General features: G+C 35.8%; 1 protein-coding gene across 4 annotated transcripts in view; it reads right to left on the reverse strand.

Annotated features, from left to right (window-relative positions):
• The window catches only part of RAI2 (retinoic acid induced 2), a 123,229-nt gene that overhangs the window by 56,613 nt on the left and 49,700 nt on the right, over nt 1-16,916 (reverse strand). The gene's annotated exons all lie outside the window — the stretch shown is intronic.

Raw genomic sequence — 16,916 nt, forward strand, 5'->3', positions numbered from 1 at the left:
ATGATGATGATGATGATGATGATGACGACAAGCTTTTCACTTATTATCCTATGCTATGGACTTGAAGTTAGAACTCCTGAAGCCAAGTACTACGTCTAATTTTATGATTATGGGTAAGTTACTTTATTTTTCTTGGTTCACATTTTTTAAAAATTATAACAAAGCCTAGACCAGATGACTTCTAAGGCCCTAAGTTCTACCTTATTCCCCTACTCCAAAGGTTTGATCTGAGATTCTTGAATAGTGGGGAGGGGGGATTCAAAACTATTCCATATATGAGGAGAGATAGGAGTTGAGACAATTTAATTGGAAGTAGGGAAAATTTATAGGACTTCAATGGCTCTCTTCAAATATTTGACAGGTTGGTCAATGTAGAATAGGGATTAGATTTATTCTACTCAGCCCCAGAGGACAATACTGGAATTGACAGGGAGAAGTTACAGGGAAACAGAATTTGGTTGACCATAAGGAAAAATTTCCTTCCAACTATAAAGAGCTGTCCAAAAATGAAATGAGGTCACTTGGGGCCGAGTTTCCTCTAACCAGAGGTTTTTAATTGGAAGGTATGTGACCACTTGTCAAGGTAATGTTGTGGGCAGGATTTGTAGTTCAGGTAGAGGTTGGACTAGATGACCTTATTGGTTTCTGTATACTTGGAGATATATGTTATTTCTTTCAGAAGTCATAGACAAAAGCAATTGATGGAACATGAACAGTAGAGAAGGCGGGGAATAGAAGATTTGATTCCTTTCCTCAAGGATTGAGCAGGTTTGATTTTTATACTGTTAGAAAGGATTTATTCACCAATTATTTCAGAGGCCTATCTTGACAACTCACAGATTGCAGAATCTGGAACTTGGAGGTCATCTAGTCTAAGTCACAGTCAAAACACAAATCCCAACTATATCCCCACAAGTACTTATCCAACCCCTTTTTGAATACTTCCAATAATAAGGATACCACTTTTCCATAATAAAGTCATGAGATTTACAGCTGTTGAGAGATCTTATGGATTATTTGACCTAACCCCTTCATTATTACATAAGCAAAAACTCACAGGGTCATAGATTTAGAGTTGGATGGGACCTAAGAGGTCAACAATTTGGTGTGCAATCTATACTTGCCTAATTGGCTATCATGAAAGTGTGATATTCAAAAAGGACCAAAGAACAAAGGTGTCAAAAATATTGAAGTCTATGTGCCCAAAGGGGATCCTTATGTGTAATTCAATGGTTCCTTCCTATTTAAGTTTGTCAGTACTGTCTGAGAACATTTATAGTGTAATCTCCAATAATATACATGCAGCATGCGTTTATATATAAATATTTTATAGTGAAATCTATAAAAATACATGCTACACATACAAACACACACATATATGTATATACATATATGTGTGTGAAATGCAAGTCAATGATGCTGAGGAGACAAAGAAAAGAACTCATTTAAATAGGTCTTTTTAGCAAAGCCTGCAGGAGACCTAACCTAGTCTTACTGTGTCCATTGGTTTCATCTGCTCTGATTAGACACTGAATCAAATTTAAGCTCCCAGCCTTGAAGTTGTTCGAACAAAGAACATGTGTCAGTTCTTCCTTAGAGGAAAGTTCCTGCTTTTAATTACTCTTTCTATCCTATGCAATTTGCATCATCATTACAAAAATGGCCTGAAAAATCTTCTTTCTACCACATCAAATGGATTTTTTTGGCTGACCGGCCCAGTAGCAGCAATTCTAGAATACAAAATCATGGCACTTGAACATTTTACTGTAATTTGGGTAGTCGTGTTCCTTTGCTGTTTGGTTTTGAAAGTTTGAGGGAGTCAGTGAGTCAGAGATGTTGACCCGATTGGAAACTATGTCAAGTGTACTAGTCACACAAAGTTCTTTTTAGAAATGTTAGCATATGATATGAATCTAGCTTCACTGTGTGTGTGTGTGTGTGTGTGTGTGTGTGTGTGTGTGTGTGTGGTAAAGTAACCTAGTAACCTATTGTCCAGATGCTCAGGGCTAGTTTTGTGTATAAACATTAAAGGGACTATAGGAATGGGCCACCCTTCTGCATACATTATCCCTATTTGACCATCTCCTTTGAGTAAAGCAATAATCTCTGTGGAGTGGGTACTAATTGTATATCCCTATGGTAAGAGCCAACTGCTCCAAGCAATAGATCTGCGAATATCAGGTTGTGAGGTTGGATATGGTTGTGGTTGTGGATATGTTTGTGTGTTTGTGGGAAGGATGAGGAAAGATCCAGAAAAGTGAAATGGGAGATATTCCATTCTACTCCATTCAGCAAACATTTACCAAAGGTCTATTGTGTTAAAGATTTCTGTATTGCTTGCATGATCCCTCCTATCATGGAATTCATGGAGATTTGTAAAGGATAATGCAGAAATACCTCTATCTATAATATGTATATCTATAAGACATGTTAAAAAGTTATACACCAAAGCAATAAGAGATATTTGGGAAAAGATTGTTAAAAGGAAAAAAAAGAATGCATAGGAAGAATTTCAGAAATCAAAGAGGGTGAGAGAACCTTCTAGATATAGAGAGTAATGTGAACAAAGGCAAACTCAAATTGTAGGGTGTTTGGGAGAAAAGATAGCACATTTTGAATGGAGGGTTAGGCTCATGAAGGGGAATAATAGGAATAATATTCCTCTTCTTGTTGGCACCAGTGAATTTCTGCAGAGGAATTTTATTTACACACAGGTTATTATTCTCTTGGATGTATCTTTTCTTTTTTCTTTCTTTTTTTCTATCTCTCTTCCTTCATTCCATTTCCCCCCTTCTGCTCGTTTTTAGAAGTTTTCCCATTTATGCTTTAGACTTGCCTAGTGTAGGCAGACATGGTTTAATGGAAAGTAGTACTTGAGATGACTAAAGAACAGAATTTTGAGTCTAATGAACTGGTCTGGTTTGTTTCCTACTACCTAAATGACAGTGGAAAAGTTACTTAACTTCTGTGGGCCTAAATTTTCTTCTCTATGAAATAAGGGGATCAGATAGATGACCTCTGAGTTTTCTTCTAGCTTTGGATTTTGAAACAATGCTAGAAGCTGCCTTCTGATTCTTTTAATATTGAAACACCACTGCAAATCTGTCATACTAAAATAGACTGTAAAGATAAGTTGTGAATAGTAGTGGAGAATTTTGGTAAGAAGTGGGTCTTTGAATGGAAGCTAGCAGCCTAACTTCCATGTACCTTTACCATGAAGAGCTAAAAATAAAACTAGAGCAAACAATGGTTAAGAGATCCAATGAGAAACTGCAGTGAATGACTTTGTCCCCTTCAGAATTATACAAAAGACAGCCAGAAACTCATGGACAAAAGGAAAAAGGACTTCCAGAAGAGCCCCCACTAACATAGGTAAATAAGCTTGACTGCACTGGGAAGGGTGTGTCTGCAGAGGCAGTAAGATCTTAGGGTGACCATAAGAAAAGCCTGGGGTGACCCAAAATCCACAGCATGGACCTTATAAATCACTTGCAGAAGAAGCAGTAGTAGTGACTCAACCCAGTGTGGCAGCACTCAGGCTAGGTCACCCCCAGGCACAAGACATCATTGAGGGTCCTGGAGATACAGCTTCTGAACCTCAGAGTCAGAGGGACTTGACACCTCCCAGCACCCTTTGCATAAACATACTCTGAGAGGCTGAGAGTAACACAAGAATCCAATCAATCCAGTCTGAGAACAAACAGGACCAATTGACTCTGACAAAAAATATGACAGAGGGCAGATCCTAGCCCTGGAGCAAAGTCCTAATTTAGGAACTAAAGATGGAGAGAGAGAGAGAGAGAGAGAGAGAGAGAGAGAGAGAGAGAGAGAGAGAGAGAGAACAAGAGCTAGAGCAAGAGAGAGAGAGGGAAAGAGGGGAATTAACTAGAAGAAAATACTAAATACTATAAATAATTATTATAGATGCAGGAATACAAAAAATATTCATTCTAAAAGAAAAGACTCCACAACAACATAAAGCAGAGACACAAAGTAAAAAAAAAAAGCAAAACAAACAAAAATGAATTTTTCCACAAAAGACTATGTGAATACTTTGAAGAAATAACAAGAAATTTAAAAAAATGAAATAAAATCTCTGGAGCAAGAAGTTGGAAGGAGAATAATTAACTTAAAGCAGCAACTTGGAAAATCATACAGAAATAATAGACTCCATGAAAAATAGAAAAGACCAAACAGAAATAAATTACACCTTGAGGCAAGATTGAAAAAAATAGAAGAAAAAGACAAGGTATCTGTTACTAAAATAACTTACCTGAAAAACAGGTCAGAGTAATAATTTAAGAAAATTATATTCCTTGAAAAACTTGATAGAAAATTTAGACACTATATTTCAATGAATCATCAATGAAAATTACCCAAAAAGGATTAGAACTAGATGATCTGGAAATACAAATGATCCATCACATACCTCCTGGAAAATGACCCAAAGTAAAAACACCAAAAATAAGAGCTCCCATGTCAAACAAAAATACTACAAGTAGGCAGAAAGAAAGCGTTCAAGTCCCAAGAAGTTACAGGACCACATAAGATTTGACAGCTTCAATAATAATTGAGAAAGGATTTTGGTATACAATATTCCTTAGACTTACAATCAGGAATAATTTATCTTTTGGACCTATAGAGGGGAAAAATTAATCTTTAATGTAGAATGTAGTAGAATTTCAAGCATTTCTGATAAAAAGACGAGTTGAATAGAAACTCTGAAACACAAATACAAAAGCCAAAAGAAACAGAAAGACAAATATACTTGAGCATCTGAAGGGGAACTATTAAATGATGACATACTAACATTTCAGAAAAATATGTCCCTTCAAAACTTGACTGTCTTTAAGGGAATATTGAAGGAATTAGATAAGTATTTTTTATGATGGCTTTATTGTAGAAAGGAGGCAAAAAGAGGTACAGCCATTTCTCATGTTGGGGTACATGAGAAGAAAAGCATCCAAATAGAAGGAGAGTATATAGTAGGCCATAAGATCAACTTTACTTTTAATTGAAGTGGAAAAAGGAGAAAAGAATGGTCATACTTATACATGCATTGAATATAAATTTGCTCTTCTGGTATTTCCATCTATTGCTCCTAGATTTGCCCTCTGGAGATAACCAGAACATTTCTAATCACTCTTTCCAATAAAAACCCTTCATCGCTTGAATAATTATGATAGCCTACCTTAAATTTTCTCTAAGTTAAACATCTCTAGTTCTTCTAGCCATTTCTCATAATGCTGTGTGACCTTCTCTGGAAACTTTATAGCTTTATCAATGATCTTCCTAAAGCTTTTATCAATGATCTTCCTAAATCTTCCTAAAATGCTGTGCCCCAAATTGAACAATATGGTCTGGATGTTGTCAGTTCAGGCACCATACAATGAGAGTATCATGTCTCTTATGCTTCAATACTATGAGTATCTAAATTAGATCTGTGGTCATATTCATTCTTTGAATGCTACATAACACTGTTGACCCATGTTAAGCTTGTGGTTCACTAAAACCCCAAGATCCTAGATGAACTCCAATCTAATCATGTCTTCTCTCTTGTTTTTAAGATATAGATTTTTTTAACCCAAGTATGTAAGATTTTATATATTTTTCCACATATATATGTATATATATATATATATATATATATTTTTTTTTTTTTACTAGGTTCAGTCTAATGTCATAACCTGTCAACCTCTCTTTGGAGTGTTTGGAGAAAAATGCTAGCTTGCTGTTCCTGTTTTGTTTTATCTGAGAAGCTAATAAACATGCCATCTTTGCTTTCATGATAAAATGTGAGACAGCAATGGTTGATTTCCATCTTGTGTTCTCCTTTCCTTGGTTTCTTAGCACATTTCTCTCTCCCCTCTATAAAGAAACCAGGAACACATGACATATCAGAGGTCTTTTGATTTTAATTTTAAATTATCCTAGTTTGGAATATTATTATTCAAACCCTATTTCCTGATCATGCTGTAGAGAAGGGTAATCTATAGCATTATTTTTTTTTCTTAGTTGTTTACCTATGGGCACTGTCCTAAATTTGTGTCAGAAGGCAGTCTCTTCCTAAATGACTTGCATTAGCTTCTTTTTTCCATTAATTTTTTTTTATTTAAAGTTTTGAGTTCCACATTGTATTCCTCCTTCTTTCACTCCCCTAACTACTCTCTGAGATGGTAAGCAGATATTGGTTATACATGTGCCGTTAGGCAAAACATTTCCTTATTAGTCATTTTGTGCAAGAAGACCAGAATAAAAGAAAAAAAATGAAAGAGTGAAAAAAATAGCATGCTTCTGTCTGTATTAAATCAATATAATTTGTTTCTCTGAGACAGATAACTTGCTTCATCATGAGTCCTTTGGGATTGTCTTTGATCATTGTATTGCTGAGAATACACATACCAGCTCTTTATCAAACAATATTGCTGTTACTGTGCACAACGTTCTCTTGGTTCTGTTCACTTCACAATTCATCAGTTCGTGTAAATCTCTCTAGATTTTTCTGAAATCATCCTGCTTGTCATTTCTTATAGCCCAATAACATTCCATCACAATCATATTTTGACTTGTTTAGACATTCTCCAATTGATGGATGATCCTTTGCTTTCCAATTCTTAGCCATCAAAAAAAGTGCTGCTATAATATAGGTTCTTTCCCTTTTTTCGGATGTCTTTGAGATTAACTTGTATTAATTTCTTTTATTAATAGGTACATCATCAGTGTACGAATTATCAAAGATTAGCAGCACAGCATCACTAGAGAAGGACTGCCAGCTGTCTAAATGTTAGACCACAGGCTGAGGGCCTGAATGGTAGGAAAAATATTGGACAGGATATCAATGGAGTATGGGGTAGGGAGGACAAAGGATCATTAGAAAAATTAAAGAGAATTCAGATAGCATTTTGTCAGTCATTCATTTTATAGATGAGGAAACTGAGGACTATAGAAGTTAACTTGCACAGTTACACAGTGAATAAATGATAGAGTAAGGTCTTAAACCTAAATTGATTCCATCAATGAAATCTCATTGATTGACTCGCAAATATATCTGTAAGACAGAGTTTAGGATGCCTACATGAACCCAGAATTTTAGGAAATTGTCAAGGACTACATAAAAAAATTATAGCTAGTAAAAACTTCGGACTGGTAAAAACTTCTGAGGATCAACAGTTGGGAAACACTGGCATCTAGAGAAATGAATGGGGTATATCAGATATGTCCAATACCTCACCTCCTGGCAATACCACAACACTTCCATGTACTTGGGAAATGTTTAACAAAATAAATGAAAATATAGTAAAAGCAGATAATATTACATTTTAAAACTAAGTCAGTATGTGGCCCACAGGGATCCTTATGTATGGTTTGACATCATTGGGCCAGATGATCTATTCTACTCCATGTGATTCTAAGAAGCAGTCAGGAAAAATTCACATAGGGCCAGCAAAATCACCCATGGTATTAAAATCTGTCCAAGTAAAAATCTTTTTCTTCCCTATATTTAGTACCTACATACCTTTATTTTTCCATTTAATAATAAAACACTCAAGATTTGTTTTTCCTACAAAAATATTTAGCCTCATTACAATCAATTTAAAAATTCTACTGAAGAGCTCTGAATCCACACTTGTAAAAATGCTCCCTTTTTAATGTCTAAATTTCATTGCTAAATTTCTATTATTAAAGGTGACTGCTGTAATGTTCTGTTTATTATTTTTGCCCCTGTGAATATAAATTGAAAGTTGTAACAATTTATATGGTTGAGATAACCAAGACCTTTGGTTTTAATAATAATTGAACATATATAAAAATGTATGGTGAGCAGCATTCAGATTACTGTCAGTGTTGGAGATTTTTGGGAAAAAGGGCATCCCTTAAACCCATTAAAATTTATATAATACATATTTACATGTATACATGTAATGTATACATATACATATTTATATATATACATACATGTATTATATATATATATACACATACACATATATTTGTTATGATTTGTAATTTCATTAGTTTAGAGAACTAGTGATGAAAAAAATTATAATGAGAAACCCTCTGCTAATTCAAGCGGTAATCTTTTTTACAGTTTATACAATGGGGCAGCTAGGGAGTCAAGATTTTGTTTTGGGCCTGGAGTCAGGAAGATCAAATTTAGCTTCAGTCACTTAATAGCTGTGTGACTCAGGCAAGTCACTTCACCTGCTTGCCTCAGTTTTTTCATCTGTAAAACGGGAATAATTTTATTATCCCCACTTTTATCCCAAGGTTGTTGGGAGTATCAAATGGGATAATTATAAAGTGCTTAGTAGAGTGCCTGGTATATATTAAGCATTATAGATATAGAAATAGCTACAGACATCTCCCCTCCTGATCCACTGTCTTCTTGTGGTGGAGGGTCTTACTTAGCGAAATGAAAGTATGAGTTATGCCACACAGGGTTACCCAAGTTGGACTGGTCATAGTGGAGAGTTGGGAAATCACTCAGTATCTCTGCCAAGAAAATGCCAGGGACAGTACTAAAATGATTAAAGCAATTTTGCAAGCCAGGATTCAGTTATATGTGAATCAAGAATTAGCAGAACAGACTGGTTTTCAAAGAGGCAGAGGAACTAGAGACCATATTACCAATATTCATTGAATTATGGTGAAAGCAAAGGATGTTCCAGAAAAAAAAAACATCATTTCTGCTTCAATGACAACACAAAACTGTGTAGATCATAGAAAATGGATAATTTCTTAATAAAAGATGAGAGTATTATATCATCTTACTTGCTCTGAGCAACCTGCATCTGACCAAAAAGCAAAGGTTAGAACTGATCATGGAACAAGTGATTGGTTTAAGATTGGAAAAGGAGTCCAAGTAATGTTACCTTATTTATTTATTTACTTTATATTCAGAGTACAGCATGTGAAATGCCAGGTTGGATGAATCAAAATCTGAAATTAACCTTGTCAGAAGAAATATCAATGATCTCAGATATACAGAAAGAAAAGAGAAATTAAGAAGCCCCTTGGTAAGGGTGAAAGAAGAGAGTATAAAAGCTATTCTGAAGCTTAACATGAAAAACAAAACCAAACCCTAAGATCTTGGTAAATAGTCTCATCACTTCCTGGCAAATAGAAGAAGAAAAGGAAGCAGTGCTCAACAATCACTGCAGACAGTGCCTTCAGTCATGAAATTAAAAGATGCATCCCTTGGAAGGAAAGCTATGGCAAATCTGGACAGCACACTAAAAAGTCAGCAGAGAAATCACCTTGCCAAAAAAGGAATGTAGAGTCGAAGCTATTTTCTAGTGGTAATCAAAGTATGGTTGTGGAGATGGATTATAAGGAAAGTTGAATACCAAAGAATCAATGCTTTTTAATTGTGGCACTGGAGAAGACTTTTGAGAGTCCCTTGGACAGCAGTGAGATCAAATAAGTCAATTTTTTTAGTTGTTTTTCAAGGCAATGGGGTTTAGTGACTTACCCAAGGCCACACAGCTAGGTAATTATTAAGTGTCTGAGGCCAGATTTGAACTCAGGTACTCCTGACTCCAGGGCCAGTGCTCTATCCACTGTACCACATAGCTGCCCCAAATAAGTCAATTTTAAAAGAAATTAATTCACTGAAAGTTCAAATACTGAATCTGAAGCTTAAATTCTTTGGCCACATAATGAGAAGTTGGGAAAAGATTGTGGTTGGGAAAAATTAAGGCAAAATGAGGAGATGACAGAGGATGGGACAGTTAGTGTCATGGAAGCAATGAATATGAACTTGGACAGACTTTGAGAGATGGCAGAAGATAGAATAGCCTGGCATGCTATGGTCTATGAGGTCAAAAAGAGTTGGACATGACTGAATGACTGAACAACAAGAACAAAAATAGATAGAGATGTATATTATCTTTTATTGTTACTAATAATCTTAATGAATTGCTTGGGTCATGGAATGGATTAGGGACAAGCCTAGAGGCACAGAATCAGTATGTATTGGAGGCAGGGCTTGGATCCAGGTTTTATGGTTTCCAGGGCTGGCTTTCCATCCCCCACGCTTGTCTGACTCTCTTATGCAGCTTTGAATAGGGTTTATTAAGCTTTAACCTAAGCTTTAAACAATACTTTAAAAGTTCAAAGTAACTTCTGATTCTAGTTAAAATTAAATTGGAAAATGTTCTATATTACAAATATATCCCAGATGATTTAATGAGACCTGATCATTTCTATTAAAAAAATATCCAAGTAAGAATTTTGTGATTATCAATGCTATTTATTTCTGTGAATATGACCTAAATAAGAAAAAATATTTTTAGTTATTTAAATTAACAAAAATAATTTTTAACATATTTAAAATTCCCTTTTACCCCTAACCATATCAAAGGGTTGATTTTGATTAATTTTAATTGGAATTTCAAAAAACTGAATTATTAAAGATGGCTACAAAAAATGAAAATATTTAAACAATATAGACAACAACAAAAACAAAGCCAGAAGGAAGACCCCATAAATCAGTTTATGCTTAGTTGAATGAAACAGAGGTAGTTGCTTTTCGATTGAAGAAGGAAGAACCCAAGACAGACATTTCTCCCACACACTAATCTTTGCCATCATTTCTTTATAGAGCCAAATCTGGGGACTATCCAAGGAGCCTGATCATCACTCTAAACTGTCATCATGTATATTAGAGAGACCCATGCCCTATCTAGGGACATGAAGAAAATGAACTTTATCAATCAATATCAATGGTAGGGACTACTGGGCTGTTTCTCTCAGAATAAGGGGGAAAATGACTTGATTTGAGAGTTTCTTTGTTTTAATAGTCATTTAGCAGAGCAGTAAAAATACAACCCAATACATTTATCCATGATGTTTCTAAATAACAAACAACTTGAAATTTGTGACAGAAAGCTCCTCTATTCCTATTTTGTCTATTGGCAAAGTATCAGAAGAACTGTTTGCTGAATAAATGTTGCTAGGATTGAAATATGATTGTGGAATCTTATGAAAGAAACCTTACACATTATTTAATCCAAACTTCTCTTTTAAGATAGGGGTGGCTAGGTGGTGCAGTGGATAGAGCACCGGCCCTGGAGTTAGGAGGACCTGGGTTCAAATCTGGCCTCAGACACTTAATAATTACCTAGCTGTGTGGTCTTGGGCAAGCCACTTAACCCCATTTGCCTTGCAAAATCCTAAAAAGATAGGGGTCCCAAGGTCCCTGAGACAAAGTTGAAATGAATCTTTCTTGTCAAAAAAAAGTCCCAAAAGCACCTTAACTGACTGTTAAAATAAGTCTTAAATGGGAAAAGAGAGCACCAATCTGGGAAAAATTTATTTTTCCACTTGTCACTTGTTTCCTCTATAGCTTCTGTTTCCTATTCTCCATGTTTCTCAGTTTCCTAGTTGCTGAGAACCTCTTGGAAATATTCACCTAGCCTTACTAACCTATCTTTCAAGGGCCATCTGAAGGGCTGGTTTATCATTTTCTTTCATCTGTCAGTGACTTATGAGACTGAACCCTACCTAACAAAAGGATCACCTGGTGCAATATTACACTTAGTTTAAAATCATATCATTTGGTCGCTTTTCTCTGTTTAGATCTGTGAAAGATCAACTTTTATGTAAAATAAGGGAATTGGACTAGATGCTCTATAAGTTTCTTCTAAGCCTAAAGTTGTCATTCTATGAAAATGGGCAGCAAAGACTTATTTTATAAACACACTATCTATTATATTGAACAAAAGGACATTTATTTTTATTTATATTGGAAACAAGGGGTCCTGAAAATGCAAATATTTGCTTTAGGACTGACTTCTTTTTCCTTTTGACCACAATGCCTTCATCAGCTCTTATTCCTGTAAGGATTAGTACTGTGTCTTTTCACTTCAGATCTGCTCCAAGGTTTTGGACTCTCCTCTATCATCTGTATTTACTAAACCAATAGGAGCTTCCTTCAGTGTTTAACAGCAAAGGTATCACTGGTGTATGTACTGTGTTATAAGGTTGGAGGGTGGGGGAAAGGCTACCTTCTACTCACCTGAATCTTCTATTCAATTGAATCTTCTTTCCTTGTCTCTGTGCGTCTAACCTAAAGATCAACATACCTTTTTTTGTTTTTCAAACCTAGCTTAGATCATTGAATGGGCAGTGCCTCAGTCAAATTGAAACCTGTTAAGGACATTAGCTTAAAAAAATAAGGACTCTCTCCAGTCTTCCTGCCCCTATCTGGCCACTGGCCCCAGATGGCTCTGGAGGAAAAAGTGAGGCTGGTGACTTTGTACTACTCTCCCTCACTTAAATCCAATTCACCTGCATGTCATGGCATCACCTCCCTGGTCCTCTTCGGGGATGAAAGACATGCAACAACATGCCTAGGCGGAAGGCTCAATATTCTGTGTACTTTTTGTACCTAATATACATCATTGAGACTGCTTCAAAATAGCTTTCCTTTGACTTCATGACAGCTGCCATTTATTTCTAAATAAAAATATAAATTTACAAAATATCTACCACAATGTTGAACTGGGACCCAAAGGCAAGAGATTAGCTTATTATTAGTTTTAGTAATGCAGAATCATATTCTGTTCTGTTGTTAATCCAGCATGCTGAGTTTTGGTCTCTCTCTATAAAGGTCAAATATATCCAATGAGACTTTAGATATTATTTGCCCCTAGGCATCTTTCCATCCTCTCTCTTCTACCCAAAAAGCAGGATAAGAAAACAAATATCACATTCTACCTTGTAATAAAGTTGCGTATCTTTATCCCTATTAGATTGTTAGCTTCTGGAGGATAGTATTATTTAATTTTTGTATTCCCAACATCCTGTTTCAGGACTACTCATCTACATTTGGCTTCCACTTTTTGCTCAACTCTCACCTTTGACTCCAAGAAGCTTTTCGTGTTCAGTGGCTCTACCCTGGTAAAAACCGTCTCAGGAGATAGGCTAAACCAGCTTGAGGATATACAAAAGACCTCAAACTGTCAGTGAATTATGGAGATGATTACCCCAGGCTTTCCTAGAGATTTCCCAAGAGAAATGAGTGAATAAAAATATTTTATTCTAGTAACCATGAAGTCTGAAGAAGGTGCTGAGGAACCCTTAGAGACTGGTAAAACAGCAAAGATGCCAAGGTCATCCACTGCATCCTGGACCATTGACAGTCCTACTGACTGTATCCTGCCACTGGACTTCTATGACTGAAAAAGGATGAGGCTTTGGGCAACTCTGACTCACTTAAATCCAATTCATTGGGCAAGACAAGATATCACTTCAAGATGTGGTCTTCAAGAGGTCCTCTTCAAAATGAAGGATGAATAATAACATTCTCAACATCCATTTCACTGTTTTTATATCATAGTGTTTGTTGAATTGACCTGAATAGAAAGTAATAATAATAGTAATAGGTAGCATTTATATTTTAAGTTTTAGGCTTGACCATTCCCCAATTGACAAATGGTCAAAGGATATGCAAAGGCAATTTACAGATGAGATCAAAGTAATCCATAGCCATATGAAAAATTGCTCTAAATCATTAATTATTAGAGAAATGAAAATCAAAGCTTCTCTGAGGTACCACCTCACACCTCTCAGATTGGCCAGTATGAGCAGGAAGGATAATGATCATTGTTGGAAGGGAGGTGAGAAATCTGGAACACTATTACACTGTTGGTGGAGCTGTGAACTCATCCAGCCTTTCTGGAGAGAAATTTGGAACTACAACCAAAGGGCAACAAAAATGAGTATACCCTTTGATCCAGCAATACCACTACTGGGTCTATACTGTGAAGAGATAATGAAAAAAGATAAAAACATCACTTGTACAAAAATATTCATAGCAGCCCTGTTTGTAGTGGCAAAGAATTGGGAATCAAGTAAATGTCCTTCAATTGGGGAATGGCTTAGCAAACTGTGGTATATGTATGTCATGGAACACTTGTTCTATTAGAAACAAGGAGGGATGGGAATTCAGGGAAGCCTGGAGGGATTGGTATGAACTGATGCTGAGTGAGATGAGCAGAACCAGAAAAACACTGTACACCCTAACAACAACATGGGGGTGATGTTCAACCTTGATGGACTTGCTCATTCCATCAGTGCAACAATCGGGAACAATTTTGGGCTGTCTGCAATAGAGAATACTATCTGTATCCAGATAAAGAGCCATGGAGGTTGAACAAATTTCAAGGACTATTCCCTTTAATTTAGAAAAAACTCACAGATATCTTATTGTCTGATCTTGTTATCTCTTATACTTTTTGTTTCTTCCTTAAGGATGTGATTTCTCTCTCATCACACTCAATTTGGATCAATGTACAACATGGAAACAAAATAAAGACTGACATATTGCTTTCTGTGGGGGTGGGGGGTGGAGGGAGGGAAGTAAGATTGGAAGAAAAATTGTAAAACTCAAAACTCAAATAAAATCTTAAAAAAAAGTTTAAGGCTTGAAAAGTACTTTGCATATCATCCTCAATATAGCCTTGCACAGTAGGTGTTATTATCCCCATGTTACAAATGAGGAAATTGAGGAAAGAAGATATTAAATGATTTTCCCAGGACCAGAGAGATTTTCCAGGGTCTGGGAGGGAGGATTTGAATTTAGATCTTCCAGGATTCAAGTCCATTGCTCTGGCGACTCAGCTGCTTAGAAAAGGGTCTTCAGCAGGGGAGTCTTAGTAACAGACAATTTAAAACCAAGAATTAGTCAGTCGTCTAGGATTTTATAGAGGGCCCACAAGATCCTTGTTCTTAAAAGAGTTTATAATTAGATAGGAACTTGTGACTCCCATTACAGAATGAGCTCAGTATGGACAGGGATAGTATTTTTTTCCTTTTTTTTTTGTAAATTTCCAGCCTTTAGCACAGTATCTGAAATATAGTAATAAATACTTGTTAGAAGAATAGTGTATATAGGTAAAACATCTGCTGTAATACTGCTTTAAATTTTAAAGGGCTAGTGAGTCAAAGTAATTTTGTTTCTAAACTCCTAGAAGGTCATAGGATTTGAATCTGGAAGAGATTTTAGGGATAATATTCAAATTCTTTATTTTGTAATTTTTCCAATTAGGGTCTATAAGTGTTTCATCCAAGGTCACATTAAGGTGCTGTTGGGTCATTTCAGTTATGAATGATTCTTTATGACCCCATTTGGGGTTTTCTTGGCCAAGATACTGGAGTGGTTTGCCATTCCTTCTCTAGTTCATTTTACAAATGGAGAAACTAAGGCAAGCAGGGTTAAGTGATTTGCCTAGGGTTTCTCAGCTAGGAAGTGTCTGAGTCTTCCTGACTCCAGGCCTTGGGCTCTGTCCAGTGTCACTGCACTATCAAGATAGTGTTGATCTTTCATGTATTTCCAAATCTGACTTTCTGATTTGGGAAGAGCATGGGGAAATTTTAACTGAGGTCCAAAGAGGTACATTATTCTGTGGAAAGAGTAGTGTATTTGGTTTCAGAGGATCTGGGTTCAAGTCCTGTATGCTACTTGGTTAAGTAGTTTTGTAAAATGAAAGGGTTTGGGAAAATGTAGGTTCTAACTCGTTCTAAAACAAAGATATCAAATTATAAGATCTATAGGTGGCATGTGACCCCATAACTTTTCTAAATGTGGCCAGGTTAAAATGTCATTGGGAAATATTTAATAAAACAAAAATAAATTAAACAGATAATAAGACATTTTAAAACTAATTCAATATGTCTGAAGGGATCTTTATGTACCATTTAGTGGCCCTGTTTCTATTTAAATTTGACACCACTGCTTTAAATCAATACTGTTATGAGGCTGTCTATGCAACATCATGTAAAGGACAGAGCTGACAATTTTCTGGTTAATTTGAGTGATGAAGATGGCCAAATTACATAATACAGGCCTTAAATTGAATTGGGGAGGGGGAGAGAGTAGCTTAATTATCTAGCTTTGCTGCCTATGCCTGCAACTAACTGAACACTCCTTCACTTTGGGGAGATAATTCAATTTAACAAGCATTTATTAAGTGCCTACAATGTTCTGGAGATACAAATACAAAAACAAAGTCTTTTTTTAGGAACTTATATTGGGAAAAATAATATGTAAATAGAAAGCTAAATACAGTAAGTAATTTCTGGGGTGAGGACTTAGCATTCTGAAGAGCAGTTTGTAAGAGTATAACAGGGGTTCCAGAAAGTACAATGGAAGGATAGGATCTAATGGGAGAGTAATAGGGTTGATGTGGATGAATGTGAAAGAATTGAAAATGATGACCAGGGAAGAGAACTCTGGCCTAGGAAGGTCATACAATCATGGAATCAAAGCAATTATGAGGAGAGTCAAGGGGAAACTTGATCATCATGGGCTTGACAGAAGGTACCTCAACATTTATTTGATTAACAGTTCTTGAATAAGTGGGCTTAGGGGCAAGGAGAAGGAATGCTTGGGGGCAAGGAGAAGGAATACTTGGTATTGCAACAGGGCAGATGGGAAGTTCTTGTTCTTGCCTGATAGTAAAGATAAGTGTAGGGAGGATTCCAGAATCCAATTGGTTATTGAGGAGTGATATACTTTGACATACTCATCCTTCAATTAACATAGAGATATGATCTGCAAGCTAAATGGTAGACAGATGACTCATATTGTATTGGCTTTTATTTTAGGAAGAAATAAATAAATACATACACATATAAAAACAAAATTCTACATACAATTACATACACTTATAGTGTATATAAATTATATATTTAAATATCATTCAAGTCAGCTCCTATCATAGCGCAAATAACCAGAAAGTTGCAGCTATCAGAATTTCTTTCCTAGTGCTGAATGAAAAATGATTTTCATAATGATGACTCTGAGGCATTTTAAGATCTCCATGTGGTTTTTAGATAATAAAAGAGAAAGCATATTCCATTGCATTTCTCTGAAAATGGTTAATTTATGTATATGACAATTTTCAGTTGGG

This window comes from Macrotis lagotis, chromosome 6 (genome assembly GCF_037893015.1).
Source record: "Macrotis lagotis isolate mMagLag1 chromosome 6, bilby.v1.9.chrom.fasta, whole genome shotgun sequence".
Taxonomy (NCBI): Eukaryota; Metazoa; Chordata; class Mammalia; order Peramelemorphia; family Peramelidae; genus Macrotis; species Macrotis lagotis.